The sequence below is a fragment of the Protopterus annectens genome, chromosome 16.part0 (assembly GCF_019279795.1).
Source record: "Protopterus annectens isolate FY-2018-M chromosome 16.part0, PAN1.0, whole genome shotgun sequence".
NCBI classification, from domain to species: domain Eukaryota; kingdom Metazoa; phylum Chordata; order Ceratodontiformes; family Protopteridae; genus Protopterus; species Protopterus annectens.
Genome location: NC_056750.1, coordinates 387,289,388 through 387,305,265, shown reverse-complemented (window position 1 = coordinate 387,305,265; position 15,878 = coordinate 387,289,388). Strand labels below are relative to the sequence as shown.

Sequence of the window (15,878 nt, the reverse complement as noted above, 5' to 3'; positions counted from 1 at the left end):
AGCATGCTGTACCCTTTCATGTTAGAATTCGGCCCCAGGGCGACTGAATGAAGATTTCATGCCCATTGTTTTAAGGCTACAGTGTATGACCAGAATTTAGATGTGGAATGTGCTTTATTGCTCTGGTTTCTTTTAGAATATACATGTGAAATGTCTTCTATTGTTGTAAGTTTCTGTGCAGGTGTTAGATTGCTAAATAATGCAGTTTGTGGCCTGAGAACTCAGACCAGGTGTTAAGGGGATGCAGTATGTTTGCCTGGGAAAAACTAAGTGTCAAAAATGATGTAATCTGGGGAGGGACCCAGCAAACATGTTTGTTAGTAATGTTTAAATATTTCTCACAAGAGACTGAAAAGCATTTTGATTTTGGACATCTAACTTATCAGCACTCTGCCTTATGCTCACAAGTAAGTTTTAGCACTGTGATTTCTTGTAGGAATAGTTAAAGCTAGTAAAGATTAATTAGGTATTTTTCTTTGAAATCAGACCTGTCCTACTGTATTATTTTAAGTTTCTGTGTGATATCTGAACTCTTAGATATCTCTGTGGTATAGTAGTTTTGTCTTGTGTTTTAATTATTTATTATTAAATATTTTTAAAACCTTCTACCTGTGGCTGCTTTGTGTAGAGATAAGCTCTAGAGTACATTGCATATTTATAGAGGTTATTGTAAAAGGCCACTCTAAAGTAAGCCTTGACTGTTAGTCATACTACCATTGGATAATAATATTGCACAGTAATAATTGGACACCCTTTTAAGGGCCTTTGAGTAGCTGATATTTATTAGCTGGTGGTGGCAGTAATTATTACAGTATAGCCTGGGTCACGGGGCACAGCTGGAGAACTTGTGCCAGCCTTTGTCCCAGGAGGGTCTGTGTGGCTGTATAACCTCTTTTCAAAGTGTGTGTATGGTGTGTCAGCTACCTGGGCAGGGACACAAAGCCCTGTTTGGACAGAGAGGGTGAGAGAGTACAGCAGTTGGTAGTACCTAGAGCTTACCGTCTGGTGCTTCTAGCCATAGCCCATAATATTCCCTTTGCAGGTCATATGGGCATAAAGCGTACAAAGGGGCCTATTATGCAAAACTTCTATTGGCTTGGAACTTCTAGAGATGTAATAGGGTACTGCAGGACCTGTGAGCAGTGCCAAAAGGTAGGCAAGGCAGGAGACAAGGTGACAGCTCCTTTGATGCCTTTGCCTATGTTTGAGGAGCCATTTCAGAGGGTAGCTATGGATATTGTGGGTGTTCTGAGTACCCCAGGTTCCACAGGGAAAAAGTATATCCTAGTGATTGTAGATTATGTTACACGATACCCTGAGGCAGTAGCTTTGTCCTCCACTGAGGCTGAGAAGGTGGCAAATGCTTTGCTAGAGATTTTCAGCAGGGAAGGTTTCCCAAAGAAAATACTGTCTGACAGAGTTGCCAATTTTATGTCACACCTGCTGGCTTGTCTGTGGAAGTCCTGTGGGGTGAAGCACATGAAGACTATGTCCTACCATCCCCAGAGTAATGGTCTTGTTGAGAGGTTAAACTCTACAATCAAGTCCATACTACGGGCATTTGCAGATAAGTTTAAGAGGGAGTGGGACAAATATTTGCCCCATCTGTTGTTTGTTTACAGAGAGGGTCCCCAGGAATCCACAGGTTTTTCACCCTTTGAGTTGCTGTATGGGCATAGGGTGAGGGTACCTCTAGATTTAATTCAAGATGAGTGGGAAGGTGAGTGAGAGTCTCACAAGGAGTCTGTTGTGGCATATGTCCTAACCCTGAGGACAAGGCTCAGGGAACTCATGGGCTTGGCCCAGGAGAACCTGGCAGAAGCCCAACAAAAGAAAAAGGTTTGGTATACAGGAATGCTCGAGCTAGAGAGTATGCTGTAGGGCAGCAGGTTATGGTTCTCATTCCTGTCAGACACAAGTTGCAGGCAGCTTGGGAAGGACCCTACAAAGTGGTAAGAAATGTAAGTAATGTTAACTACATGGTAGAAGTGTTAGGCAGATGGCAGGGGCACAAATTGTACCATGTTAACATGATGAAACCTTACCATGATAGGGAGGCCCTTGTGCTGAGCATTTGCAGTGGATTGCAGGAGGAGTATGAGGAAGATCTCAGGACTGATCTCCTCAGTGAGGCTCGGGCTGACACCTTGGTGGAAGGGGTAGCAATGTCCCAGCAGCTTTCTCCTACCCAGGTTCGAGAAATCCTGGCATTGTTGCAAGAGTTTGGGGGCATGTTCACCGGGAAACCAGGGAGCACCCACTCACAGGACCCCAAAGGCCTATCAGGCAGGCCCCTTATAGGGTGCCTGAGAGAGTCAAACAGACTCTGAGGAAGGAGGTACAGGAGATATTGGAACTAGGGGTGATTCAAGAGTCCAACAGTCCCTGGGCCTCACCAGTGGTACTGGTGCCAAAGAAGGATGGCAGCACCAGGTTCTGTGTGGATTACAGGAAATTAAATAGTCACGCAGAGTCAGATGCTTACCCCATGCCTAAGACAGATGAGGCCCTAGAGCAGTTTGGTAGGGCTAAGTATCTTACAACCACTGATCTTACCAAGGGTTATTGGCAGGTGCCCTTGACTACCAGTGCTTGAGAGAAGTCAGCCTTTGTGACTCCTTTTGACTTGTATGAGTTCACAAAGGTGCCCTTTGGGATGAAGAATGCCCTATCGACTTTCCAGAGGCTGGTAGATCATATCTTAGCAGGAGCAGGAGGGTTTGCCCTTGCTTACATGGATGATACTGCCATCTACAGCCATTCCTGGCAAGAGCACCTTCAGCATGTCAGGGAGGTGCTGGGCAGACTACAGAGGGCAGAGTTGATCATTAAGCTGAGCAAATGTCAGGTGGGTATGGCAGAGGTCTCCTACCTAGGACATAGAGTGGGGAGAGATAAGATAAAGCCAGAACCTGCCAAAGTGGAAGTTATTTAGGTATGGCTTGTACCTGTTACCAAAAAGCAGATGAGGGCATTATTAGGGATAGCAGGGTACCACAGAAAGTTTGTTTCCAATTATAGTACCATAGCTGCTCCCCTCACAGACCTGACAAGGAAGAGCAGGCCAGATAAGGTAGTGTGGACCCCAGCATGTGAGCAGACATTTCAGAAGCTTAAGGAAGCTTTGGGAGAACCCCCTGTGTTAGCCAGTCCAGACTACAGCAAAGACTTTGTTGTGCAGGTGGATGATTCAAACTATGGGGTGGGGGCTGTACTTAGCCAGATTTCTTCAGATGGAGAAGAGCACCCAGTGGTTTATCTCAGTTGTAGGCTCCAACCCAGGGAGGAATGCTATGCAGCGGTAGAAAAGGAATGTCTAGCCATAGTGTGGGCACTACAAGAACTTCAGCCTTATCTGTATGGAAGAAAATTCACTGTGATGACAGATCACAACCCTCTAACATAATTAAACAGAACCAGTCAGCAAAATGTCAAGTTGCTAAGATGGAGTCTGGGGTTGCAAGCATATGATATGTCAGTGCAGCACCACAGTGGGAGTAGCAATGTCAATGCAGATGGGCTCTCAAGACAGGGAATGGGGTGAGGTACACCCAGATAGACCTGACACTCTCAAGCGATGTTTTTCAAGGGGCACTTGAAAAATTGCTTGAGTTCCCTGAGGGAGGAAGAGATGTGACGATTGGGGAGAGATGGGCGAAGGTTGCCAGCCTAGTCAAATAGAATTTGATATATAATTCTGGCATTTGTAAATAAATGTAAAATACAGGCATGTTTTCTTGAATGTAAAAGAATATTGTGAAATGTGGAACTGCAAAATATGTGACAACATTGCACTCTACTGGCCCAGTGAAGCATGTTGTACCCTTTCATGTTAGAATTCGGCCCCTGGGTGGCTGGATGAAGATTTCATGTCCATTGTTTTAAGGCTACAGTTTATGACCAGAATTTAGATGTGAAATGTGCTTTATTGCTCTGTTTTTTTTAGAATATACATGTGAAATGTCTTCTATTGTTGTAAGTTTCTGTGCAGGTGTTAGATTGCTAAATAATGCAGTTTGTGGCCTGAGAACTCAGACCAGGTGTTAAGATGATGCAGTTTGTTTACCTGGGAAAAACTAACGGTCAAAAATGATGTAATTTGGGGAGGGACCCAGCAAACATGTTTGTTAGTAATGTTTAAATAATATTTCTCACAAGAGACTGAAAAGCATTTTGACTTTGGACATCTAACTTTTCAGCACTCTGCCTTATGCTCACAAGTAAGTTTTAGCACTGTGATTTCTTGTAGGAATAGTTAAAGCTAGTAAAGATTAATTAGGTATATTTCTTTGAAATCAGACCTGTCCTACTGTATTATTTTAAGTTTGTGTGTGATCTCTGAACTCTTAGATATCTTTGTGGTAGTTTTGTCTTGTGTTTTAATTATTTATTATTAAATATTTTTAAAACCTTCTACCTGTGGCTGCTTTGTGTAGAGATAAGCTCTAGAGTACATTGCATATTTATAGAGGTTATTGTAATAGGCCACTGTAAAGTAAGCCTTGACTGTTAGTCATATTACCATTGGATAATAATATTGCACAGTAATAACTGGACACCCTTTTAAGGGCCTTTGAGTAGCTGATATTTATTAGCTGGTGGTGGCAGTAATTACTATCGTATAGCCTGGGTAAAGGGGCACAGATGGAGAAACTGTGCCAGCCTTTGCCCCAGGAGGGTCTGTGTGGTTGTATAACCTCTTCTCAAAGTGTGTGTGTTGTGTGTCAGCTACTTGAGCAGGAACACAAAGCACTGGTTGGACAGAGAGGGTACTGGAGATTAGCTTGCCAGCTAGGCTGAGATCTGGACCCTATAGATGTGCCAGTGGGGATTCTTATTGGGGATCTGGAGAGCAAGGGAGCAATCAGCCCCAGACTGACTGTGATCTCTGTGTGCACATAAGGGAAATTGCACTTTACTGTGTGTATTAGATATCCTTTTCTCTTCTATGAGACGACCTCCCTGGTGTTAGTGGTGTGGATTGAGGCTCGTTGATTGCTGGGCCAGGGCACGGTCATCACACACCGCATAATTCTACCATCACTGCCAACACACAGATAAGTAACAGGCCAGTAATTTATATCCAGCATCCTCTACAAAAAATACAAAGTTTGTTTCTGCCTTATGTTCATAAGTTCACTAGTAAGTAATAGACAACCAGTCTGCAGACCATTACTAGTCTAGCCGAAAACCCACATTCCAAAGTTCCCGCCTACTTCTAGAAGGGCAATAGAAGTAGACCATGCAATAATTTAAGGCTGTCCATTCAAATAATTAGGTTAATTTTGAAGTTGGCAAGAATGCTAACCTGCTTTACATTTACTGGAAGTTTGCTCAAGAAGTATGGAATATGCTGGAGTATTAAATCTGTCACTACAACATCCCTTGATTATCTGTAGATGAGGCTCCCTATTACGCTGTTGCAGATGCAGGTTGTCAAACGCGTCTTTGTTGAACTGTAATGCGCGAAAAGGCAAAATAGCAAAGCAGCTTTTCAGCGAATTCTTTCTCTGGGAAAGAATTAGCTTGACCGTTTTCGCTACTTTGCCTTTTCGCACTGTAGTGCAATCTCAGGGTTGGTATATTTAAGTGGGTGGGTGTGGGGGGCACAACCCCCCCACATTAAGTAATGTTTACAGTTTTTTTTTTGTTTTTGTTTCGGAAGAGCAATTGTTTTCCATTGGAAAATAATCGCTTTTCTGAAGTTTCAGCGTTTTTAGCTTTCACTTAAATGAGGTCGATTATCTGTCGTTCGCTCTTCTGAATGTGCAATATGATAATATACACCCGTAGATAAACGTTTAAGTCCGCAAAGATGGTCAGATCTTTCATTGTCCAAAAGGGTAGTTACAGATCTCCATGGAGGAGTCTATAAGAAACTGAGTATAGAGAGAGGGCTGCCAGTCTGTCCTGATAACTATGATTTTTTGAGGGCACTGATCTTTTTAGTTAAGAAACTCTGCCACCTCTCAAATTGAAATTTGTGTTTAGATAAATGTGCAAAAAAGGAATAATACTCAATAATGAATATGATAAGATAAAATTAAATTGAAATTCAGACTTCTTTAGATCTGGTGGAGATGCCATGATGGTCAAAAGAAAAGTAATTATAAACAAGGGTGCCTAGATCCCTGACAATAGTATCTGATTGGAGGGGTGTTACACCTATATGGTAAAGGTAAATGTTTTGTTTACCAAAATTAACTATATTACATTTTTTCACATTTAATTTGAGACTATTGTCCTTGCATCAATTGTTAACATGATCTAACTGATGTCAGAGCAACTGTGAATTAGTGAAAGATCGAACATCACCACCACCCAATTTACAGTTGCCTGCAAACTTAGGTAACCATAGGTCAGGAGTTTTGGCCTGTACGTCTGAGAAACAGATGCCAAATAGGAGAGGTCCCAACACTGAGCCCTGGGGAACATCATGGATAATCTGTCATTCTAACCACATGGGTTATGTCAGACAACCAGTTAACTATCTACTGCATAGCATAAGAACTTATATTCAGATTTACAAGTCTGTCAATAATTCATGCATGGGGAATAGTACCAAAGGCCCTGGCTAGGTCTAGATATGTTATATGTACTATGTAACCATTATCTTCTTCAAAGAAGTTAATGAAGTTAAAGAGGCAAGACCTACCATTAAAAAAGCCAAACTGATCAAGGTCCAGGGTAAACGAATTTTCAAAGTCCAGATTACTGACATCTGAGACAATATGTTCCACAGCTTTACATGTGGAGTTAGTGAGGTGTTATAGTTAACCCAGGCCTCTGTTTGGGTTATGCTTGTATAACTGCATCACAATGGCTGATTTCCTATCTTCAAGAATGTAATTAGCAGAGAGGCTTAGATTAAAGAGGTTAAGTATAGGTTCTGATTGGCCATATTGGGACTGATAATCAAGCAATCTGGTATATTATGCAGGTTCATGGAAGAGGTTTACTGACTTTTGAGATGAATGAGAGGACTTGCTATATACTAATTAAGAAGATGGGACTGTAGAATCTGTGGAATAGCTGAGTAAAACTTGCACTAAATGCTTCAGCTGGGATACTAGGATATTAACTGTTTCTGTTGAAACGGAGAGAGCAATATTATTGTGGACTAGCTGTAAACATTGTTGGTCATTAGTTCCTAACTTCCTGACACAATTAGAGAAAAAGTTGTAGTTATTCTTTGTTTTAGTGGCTTTTTAAGGCTCCTATTCAGCTTTGAGCTTCCTAATTGTTCCTTTAAGCTCCTCACTAATTTGCTTAAGTGTTCTTTTAATGAAGGTAGGTAGGTAGGTGGAATGAGACATCTTATAAGTATTAAGTAATTTATTTATCTTGTTGTGTAATTTATTTATATGGGTATTCCTTCATAAGAGTTTGTTTTTAAATTTCTCATTATATTTGGTGCAGAGAGAATGTTATCAATGCAGCTTTTTTAAGTGGGAGTAGTAGTCAGAGGCACATGCAGCTACTTTAGCAGTGGGATCCATCAGAGGAGAATTTCAGTGGAATGTGTTTAGGATACCAAGAAAATGAAGGAAGGTTTGCTATGACAAGCTCATAAGGACAAAGGCACTTACAGAGGAAGTACCACCAGTTTTAGAGGAAAAGTTCATTGATTTATAGTCTGATTTTTACAAGTCAATACATATGACAGTGTACAAGAAGTGGACATATGTGAGAGAATGAGCTCAAGGTTACTGAGGCCCACAGTAGGATAGCAAACTTTCTATACAAGGAAGTTAACGTTTATGTCATGGATGTATTAGGCACACAGACCACTGGCAGTGTAGGTCAGCCAGTTTACTGATGGATAGTTTACCCCCCCCCCCCCAAGTAGAAATATAGATGGGTTAATGGTAATTTCATCTAAGATGTCAAAATAGCTATCATGCACAGAAGAGAGCATAGAGGTAGTTCTATAGTTAAATATAAAGTGGAATTTAATCTTGTTTAACTGAAATTTAGTAAGCACATAGGCAACTCTCCATATAGTGGTTACAACACAGAAGCTGAACTTAGCAAGTGAAACAAACATGAAATTATTTAGAGTCACTAAGGAAAACAACCACAGTGATAAATCATTTTTCAGAATGAAAATGAACAGAGTGAATGAATATCTAGATTAGACTTGTCCAACCTTTTTGCAGCAGTGGACATTTATGGCACTGCTTGACTTTCTGGGGATGACTAAAAAAAAAAAAACTATAATTTTCAAACAATCCTTGCTATCTTGTTATGAATCCTAAAAGCAATAATTATATCACTGATTAGCACTACTGCTCACCTAATACCCTGCTGTAATTAGCCAAAAGATAATTTGCTGGAAGGCACACTCAAGAATGCCACTCAGACCCTAATGATTTGACAGTATCTCAGTCCTGAGATATATGGCAGTAAACTGTCTTTGTCAGTCTGCAGAGTTCAGGGGTTACCTTGTTATACACTAACAGAATTGTTGCCTTGTCCTGGTGAAATATATACATTTTTTTTAACTTCTGATTTAATCACAGTAGAATGAAAAACAAATTCTAGATATGCACTTCATTCCACCACCCTGACAAGAAGGTGTAACTGTAGACATAATGGAAAATGAATATAATGAAACTTGGCAGCCTGACAATTTCTAATGGCTCTGTTGACCTACTGTTGGTATCTATGAATGGAGAGTTATACGGTTGAAAAGTTTTATATTTTATAGTAATTTTTTGGATAATACACCCGGATCGTCACTCATACAACACGACTAGATTGTTTTCTAGTATGGATGCACTTGAAGCACAATCTAGCTATGTTGTGCAAGTTAAAGACAACACAGACTGTAAGTTAAATTGTGTTTTCAGGTGCAGAGGTAACAGATTAGCTGCAAATTGAGATCCGAGTGCCAGGTTAAAATTCCCAGTAATGTTTTCTTTTTTGTCTGTAATAACATTTCAGATGCTGGAAATGATTGCTTTCATCAAGAAATAATTAAAATCTTATGTTAGAATATTCAAAATACAGACATGATTTCATGAATTTTGTATTAGTCTCCTGCATAGATCTTAGCTTCTTTGCTCAAGAATCAATAATGAGGGATAAAGGGGCAAACTGGCAAATTTAAAGTATTACAAAAACTTATTTAAACAATTACTAGGGTGATAGATTTTGCATTAGCATGCATTTTCTGAAGAAGAAATATTTCTGAAACTATTTTTTTGCATACTGACTGAATGCAATTCTTTTTCAGTTTACCAGAAAAATCAAACCTTTTATGAGAGACAGGACAAAAATATTTGACAAATCAGGCACGGTGGGGAGGGACAGCATCCTGTGAGAAAAGTGAAAATGTACATGTTTGTTGTGAATTGACTATGAAATCATTTGCATTACAGAGGTTGTAAAATTATAATGAAACAGTAACAACTTGAAAGCCATAACATGAGTTTATTCTTTACTATGATTCTAGAAATGCTACAAAAACAGACATCAGCTACTTCAACACACACAATGTTCAAAAGGAACGTGTTCATTTTGGTATGGTACACTTCCTGTAACTGTAAAGTTGTCACAAATAGTAACTGCCAAAACAATATACTTCAGTTTGTTGCTCACAGTATATTCTGATCCCCCAACTAGCTGCATCAGTGATTATTTCAGTGACCATGTAACTGCTCTTTGGTTTCATATACTTTGCCTATTTCCAAGGAAAAAATTATAGTCACATTTTGTACACTTCTGATGTTTCACTGAAAAAATGAAAGACACAACAGCTACAAAAATTAATTTCAGCTTGCTGACAGACACATGCACTGCCCGAACAAACCATAGCAATGTCATTCAATAATTATCCTCTAACTACCCTGGGCTTTCATAGACAGTACACCTCCATACCTCTACCCCTAAAAGACAGCCAATTTCTGAGTACACATTTGAGGTATGATTGTGAGGAGAGTGAAAAGAAATAATGAACACAGTAATGTATTTCAACTTGTCACACACACACACACACACACACACACACACACACACACACACACACACACACACACACAACCCCACTGGCAAGCCCTATCAATAATCAGGCCATATCCTTTTCTATCAGTTGGTGTTAAGCTGCAGGCAAGTGATTTACAACCAATCTGCTCTAAAAATAATGCAAGAAATTTAAGGTTTAGTGAGTGTATTTTCACACACAGCCTGGTCCCTTCTTTTTATCACTAAATATATGATTTATGAGTAAACTGAAAAAAAAAATGAAAAGTATAATAAAAATTGTCTACAGAAATAAATTTCATTTCGCTGAAATACCCACTCCCCACCGTTTGTTTGTGTCTTTCAGCTTTTCCCGGTTAGGGGTCGCCACAGCGGAACTCTGGTCCGCTAATGATTGGTAGTGGATTTTTACGTACCGGGTTACCAGCCCTGATGCACAACCTTCAACGAAGGCACGCCCCCATTCACATATGCCTCCATACAGAAGACACTCTAGCTGAGAATCGAACGGGACAACGTCTTGCTGTGAGGCGACAATGCTACCCACTCCCCACCGTGATCACGATAAAAAAAAAAAATGGAATGCTGCTGCAGGCAATGTATACTGTTTCCACTCTCCACAAATAATATTTAGTTGCCTGTCAGGAGTTCAGAAAAAAATCCCTACAATAGGTTGAGATTTCTACTGCAGGCACAAGACGCTGATCCTCTATGTATCAAGTTACTGTCTCCTCCTACTGCTGTGTCTTCTTACTGAACCAGTAAAAAGAAAGGGTGTATGGATACTGTTGGTCACAGTACTGACACAACCATGCTCTTCCTACTGTTGTATCAGTACTGCAAATTGCATACAAGTAAGCTAAAAATTATACAACTACTGAAAATATAGTATCCCATAATTTCAAACTTCACTAGAGAAAAAGGAAGTAAATTCCCTTCTTTCAGCCTTGTAATGCAAGTTAAACTCATAAAGGGCAGATAAATGAATTGCATCCAGACTTGTCAAGAGACGGGGAAGCATCTAACAGGCTGGATTATAGACTATGGGTTGCAGATTGAACAGCCTAAATCTTTAATGTTACAGTTTTAAGGATAAGCCAATTACCCTTTTCTATCAGTTCACAGGTTAAGCAGCAGGCAAGAATAATGCAAGAAATACAATGTTTAGCCTCTTCAGTGGCATAGAGGAATAAAGCCCTGACTACAACCCAGGTGACCATAGTTGAGAAAAAGAGGGTGGGCATGCCTATCCTGGGAAAGGAGGTGAAAGTGTTGATGGTAGGGATTTGGTGGAGGCAGTAACATAATGAGGAAGCCAAGCTGGAGGGCAGGCTGGTAGGGGGGGGGGAGTGTCTGCTGAGGCATGGGATGGAAGTACTTCCTGATCTGTGCTCATTGCCTGCCCAGCCTACTAGAGATATCACTATGCAAGGGGGCAAGGTATGGGCAGTAATCCAAAGTTAAGCAAACACCTTTAGTCTGGTCTGTACCCAAGTAATTGGTAGCTGAACTCAGCAAGGTCAGCATCCTCAGTCTAGTGGGGTACACAGATACCAGAGGCAGTTTGGTATAGCATGGATTGTGTGGAGAAGACTTAAGGAGAGAACTGTGCTGCCATAAAAGAATAAATATATCCTCACTGGTAAAAAACTGGGAATGAATAAATAGTGGCTAAAAAGATTTGCTTTACCGACTTGACTTAGCCCTTCAAAACACAGGCAACAAAAATAAAATTTAGCAATTAAAACTGATATAAAATTAGAATGTAGTGCCAAGTGCTCACAAGTTAAGTCACTCAATCAGATAACTGCAGCGACAGTTCTGTATTCAGAATGGAAACAAACATACAGATTTCTTGATATTCCTGTGTTTTAAAAAATGCCACATTATTTTCATGACACTAGTCCACCAAAAAATTAATTAGGAGCCAAGCAATTTGCAATCAAAATAGCCAAATTAATAATAATAGAAAAATAGGATTTGCTTTTCTGTCTTAACCAAACCCTTCAAAGTTTAAGCAATACAATAAATACACAGCAACTAAAACCAACAGGGAATCAAATGTATTGTGAATGTACTCACCAGTTATAGCTATTTAAGAAGAAAACTCCAGTACAACAGGTCTGTCCAGAGTGAAAAACATTTGTAGATTAACTCTTATTAAGAGGTCTGTGTTAAGAAAAAATGTAAAAACTGCATTTTTGTCACAGTGTCTCTGCAGAGTGTGATAGCAATTCTATCCGTGACATTTCTACTTAAATGTTAATGTAAAAACAGGAGTGCAGACAAGAGGGCTTGAGGCACGCACACAGTAGTAGTTCCCAAAGTTTATTCTTCAGACTTTACTTCAAACAAACGATAAAAACAATAAAAAAAGTAACCATAAAGTGCTTTTTGTCTCACCCCTTAGTGAGACTTCATCAGACAGTTGCAACAAGAATGTTTCAAACAGTAAATACAAATTCAAACCACATCAACTTCCTCCAAGCAAAAGACAAGCCCGCCCCCAAGGTAAACAGGAAATAATTAACCCATTGTATGCTTGTTTAAAAATCTGGCTTCTTCTAAAACAAGTATGTGTGCAGTAAATATATTTGTATATGTATAAATATAAATATAGCTCATCAGTTCGAAAACACTCTTAAAAGACCTTTTAAAAGTATATTCAGAAATATTTAAAAACCATGCTAACATTAAAACCAATAGTTAAGATAACAGTAAAAAGTGAGACGTCAAGAATGAAGTGTAAAATTGAAAACAGTATAAAATAAAATACTTTACCACTGTGTGAAAAAGTATTAAAATCTTAAATAACTTTAAGTAGTAGTTAATAATGAAAGTTCTAAAAAGTAGGATGATAAATATAATTTGTTTGTATCTTTCGGCTTTTCCCGGTTAGGGGTCGCCACAGCGGAACTCCGGTCCGCTAATGATTGGCAGTAGATTTTTCACGTGCCCAGTTTGCCAGCCCTGACGCACAACCTTCAACGAAGGTACGCCCATTCTTGCATGTCTCCACACAGAAGACGCTCTAGCTGAGAACCGAACGGCACAACGTCTTGCTGTGAGGCGACAACGCTACCGCAGCACCACAAAACACTTATATTAGCCCCATGTTGTCTGAATTTAAACCATCAAGCTGAATAGCTATAAAGACTGGAGCAAAGAAAACAATCCTGTAAAGGATGTCCGGTGAATATGATAGCAGGTGAAGTAAGAGTGTACACATTCACATAAACACCTCTAAATGCAGATACATTCATGTATAGATAACAACTGAGTGAATGTGAAAAACTATGTGTATGTATAAACATGTATATACATAACTAAGCAAATAAATACATTTTTGACTATTTAGATAAATATTTAACATACCCTAATTAAGCAAAAATGTGACACCTTTCTTGCCGGCTGAAGTGAATAAGGTATATATTCACCTTATTAAACTCTTTAGTTTAAGGATGAAAGATATGGAATAAACTTCATTCAGTCCTGGCGGGTAGCAGGCCCTGGTACGAAGTTGCCATATTAATTCCAGTTTTTCTAGGAATAATGAACTAGGGCCACCCCTTCTATCACTCGTAACCTGATCAATAACTCTAAATTTAAAAGAGTGTAATGGGAAAGCACTCACATGTCTAGCCAGAGCATTTTCCTGCTTTGATGTTCTAATGCTGTAAAGGTGTTCGTAAACCCTTTCTTTTAGTTTCCTGTCCGACTTCCCAATATAAAAAGCTGGGCAGGCTTGGCATTGGGCCAAACAGACCATACTTTTAGTATTACAGTCACATTTTCCTTTTGATGCATAGAGCACTCCTCTGATCGAGAAGTTGACCCCAATCTCCATGAAGGGGCACTGGGGACACATGCTACACTTTATCATCCTTTTCCTCTTGCTTCCTAAACTGTCTTCCTTCCTAGTCTGTAATAAGCTTTTTAAATTCCTGCTGCGTCTAAAAACTACTCTAGGGGGTTCCTTCAATTTAGCATATAAATTGTGGTCAAGGACAATTAAATCCCAGTTCTTATTAATGAAGTCTTTGATATCATAATTATTCCTACTAACAGTAGTAATAAAAGGTTACCCTACTATAGGAGCATCACCATGCACCATCTGAACTTGGCTGATTTCCATTTGTTCCTCATTAATTTTAACCCTCAAGATAGGTTGGTATATGCCCCTATGCCTCTTGTTTTGTACTTCTCTTACCAATTCCCTAACCATAGGTACAGGGTATCCCCTCTTGATAAACATGTCCTGAAGTTGATTGCATTCTAGTAAAAACTCCTCTTGTGTGGAAACCATCCGAGCTGCTTGTACCAGTTGGCCTTTTACCACTGAATGCTTTTGGAATAGTGGATGGCAACTGTCAAAATGTAAAAAAGTGTTCGAGTAAGTATCTTTGCTAAAAATATGAGCTGTATAGCAACCATTAATTAGGTATTTTTTTAAGTCAACATCCAGATAAGCTATTCTTTCCATGTGGAAAGTATGTGTGAACTGTAAAAACAACAGTGGTATTATTGAGGTATGTCACTAGATTGTTAGCTTCCACCTCATCACCCTTAAACAACATAAAGATATCATCCAGTTATCATATATGTATAAAAGTGTATTTGGCTTCTAATTTCAGGTACATTTAAAATAAATTCCCTTTCCCAAGAAGCCATCACTAGATTGGTGAAGCTGGCTCCACTGCTAAGCTGATAGACATGACAAAAAACATGTTGTTGAAGGTAATATAATTATTAGACAACACTATGTCCAAGAGTTCAGTGAGCAGGGAAATTAAACTTCTAGGGGGCCTCCAGTTCTAGTGGTAACAGGCTGAGCCATTCCACACCCTCCACGTGTGGGATGGACGTGTACAAATCTTTAACATCTATAGTTAGGAAATTGAAGCCCTCATTAAACTTTAAATCCTGTATACTCCTTAAAATGGACCACGAGTCCTTGAAGATCTGTTTTTGTAATTTTACATATTTCTGCAAAAAATGGTCAATATATTTGGCTAATGGGTAAGTGATGCTATTCCTGGAATCCATAAGAGGTCTCATTGATGAGTCCGAGACACTCTTGTGTATCTTGGGGATGCCAAACAAAGTTGGAATTCTAGGTGCTGGCATACATAAAAAAACTGTATATATCCATGTCAATCCTTGCCTCAATAAACAGTTCTTCTAAATTAGCACGAATTCTCCCGTAAGCGATATTTAATTAATTATGGGACACCTCTGTGTGAGCTTCAGTCATTACTATCCTTTCCATTCTATTGACATATTCATCATTATTCATTATGATCCAGTCCTCCACCCTTATCAGGTTGCATCACCCTCACCCGTGCCTGTTGAACCAAATTAAGTGCTAATTCTTCTTCCTTAGTAACGTTGTGACCCTTCCCTTTACTCTGGGTTTGTACACAAATACAATTAAATAAGTCCACTTCACAAACATGTTCAAACATTGTTAATGTCGGGTGTAGTGGGGGGCAATAGGTACTATGTACATAGAACGGATTCTGAGGTTGATGTCTAGCCCCAAACAAATAACTAAAGTTAAGCTTCCTTGTGAATAATTTTAAGTCAATTATAGTTTCTGCAAAGGAGGTTTTATGAGATGGAACAAAGGTTAATCCTTTTGCTAATAAATCCGCTAGCTCAATGCTCACTTTGTGTAGAAAAATTGAAAATGTTAAAGTCACCTTGGCTATTGTATACCAGTTCAAAGTTGTTCTCCACACTGGGTTGTTGTGGAGAGCATTTTCCTGCTTTGATGTTCTAATGCTGTAAAGGTGTTCGTAAACCCTTTTGTTTAGTTTCCTGTCCAACTTCCCAATATAAAAAGCTGGGCAGGCTTGGCATTGGGCCAAATAGACAATAGTTTTAGGATTTCA

General features: G+C 39.4%; 1 protein-coding gene across 7 annotated transcripts in view; it reads right to left on the bottom strand.

Moving 5' to 3' along the window:
• Positions 1-15,878, bottom strand: part of LOC122790699 (dual specificity testis-specific protein kinase 1-like) — a 1,196,153-nt gene that overhangs the window by 513,997 nt on the left and 666,278 nt on the right. Inside the window, exon 1 of one of the 7 annotated variants that reach the window (XM_044058248.1) lies at positions 12,067-12,260. The exons of the other annotated variants lie outside the window; for them this stretch is intronic. The gene's annotated coding sequence lies outside the window, so the exon portion shown is untranslated. Of the gene's footprint in view, positions 1-12,066; positions 12,261-15,878 lie in introns of those variants that run through there. 7 annotated transcript variants of the gene reach the window in all.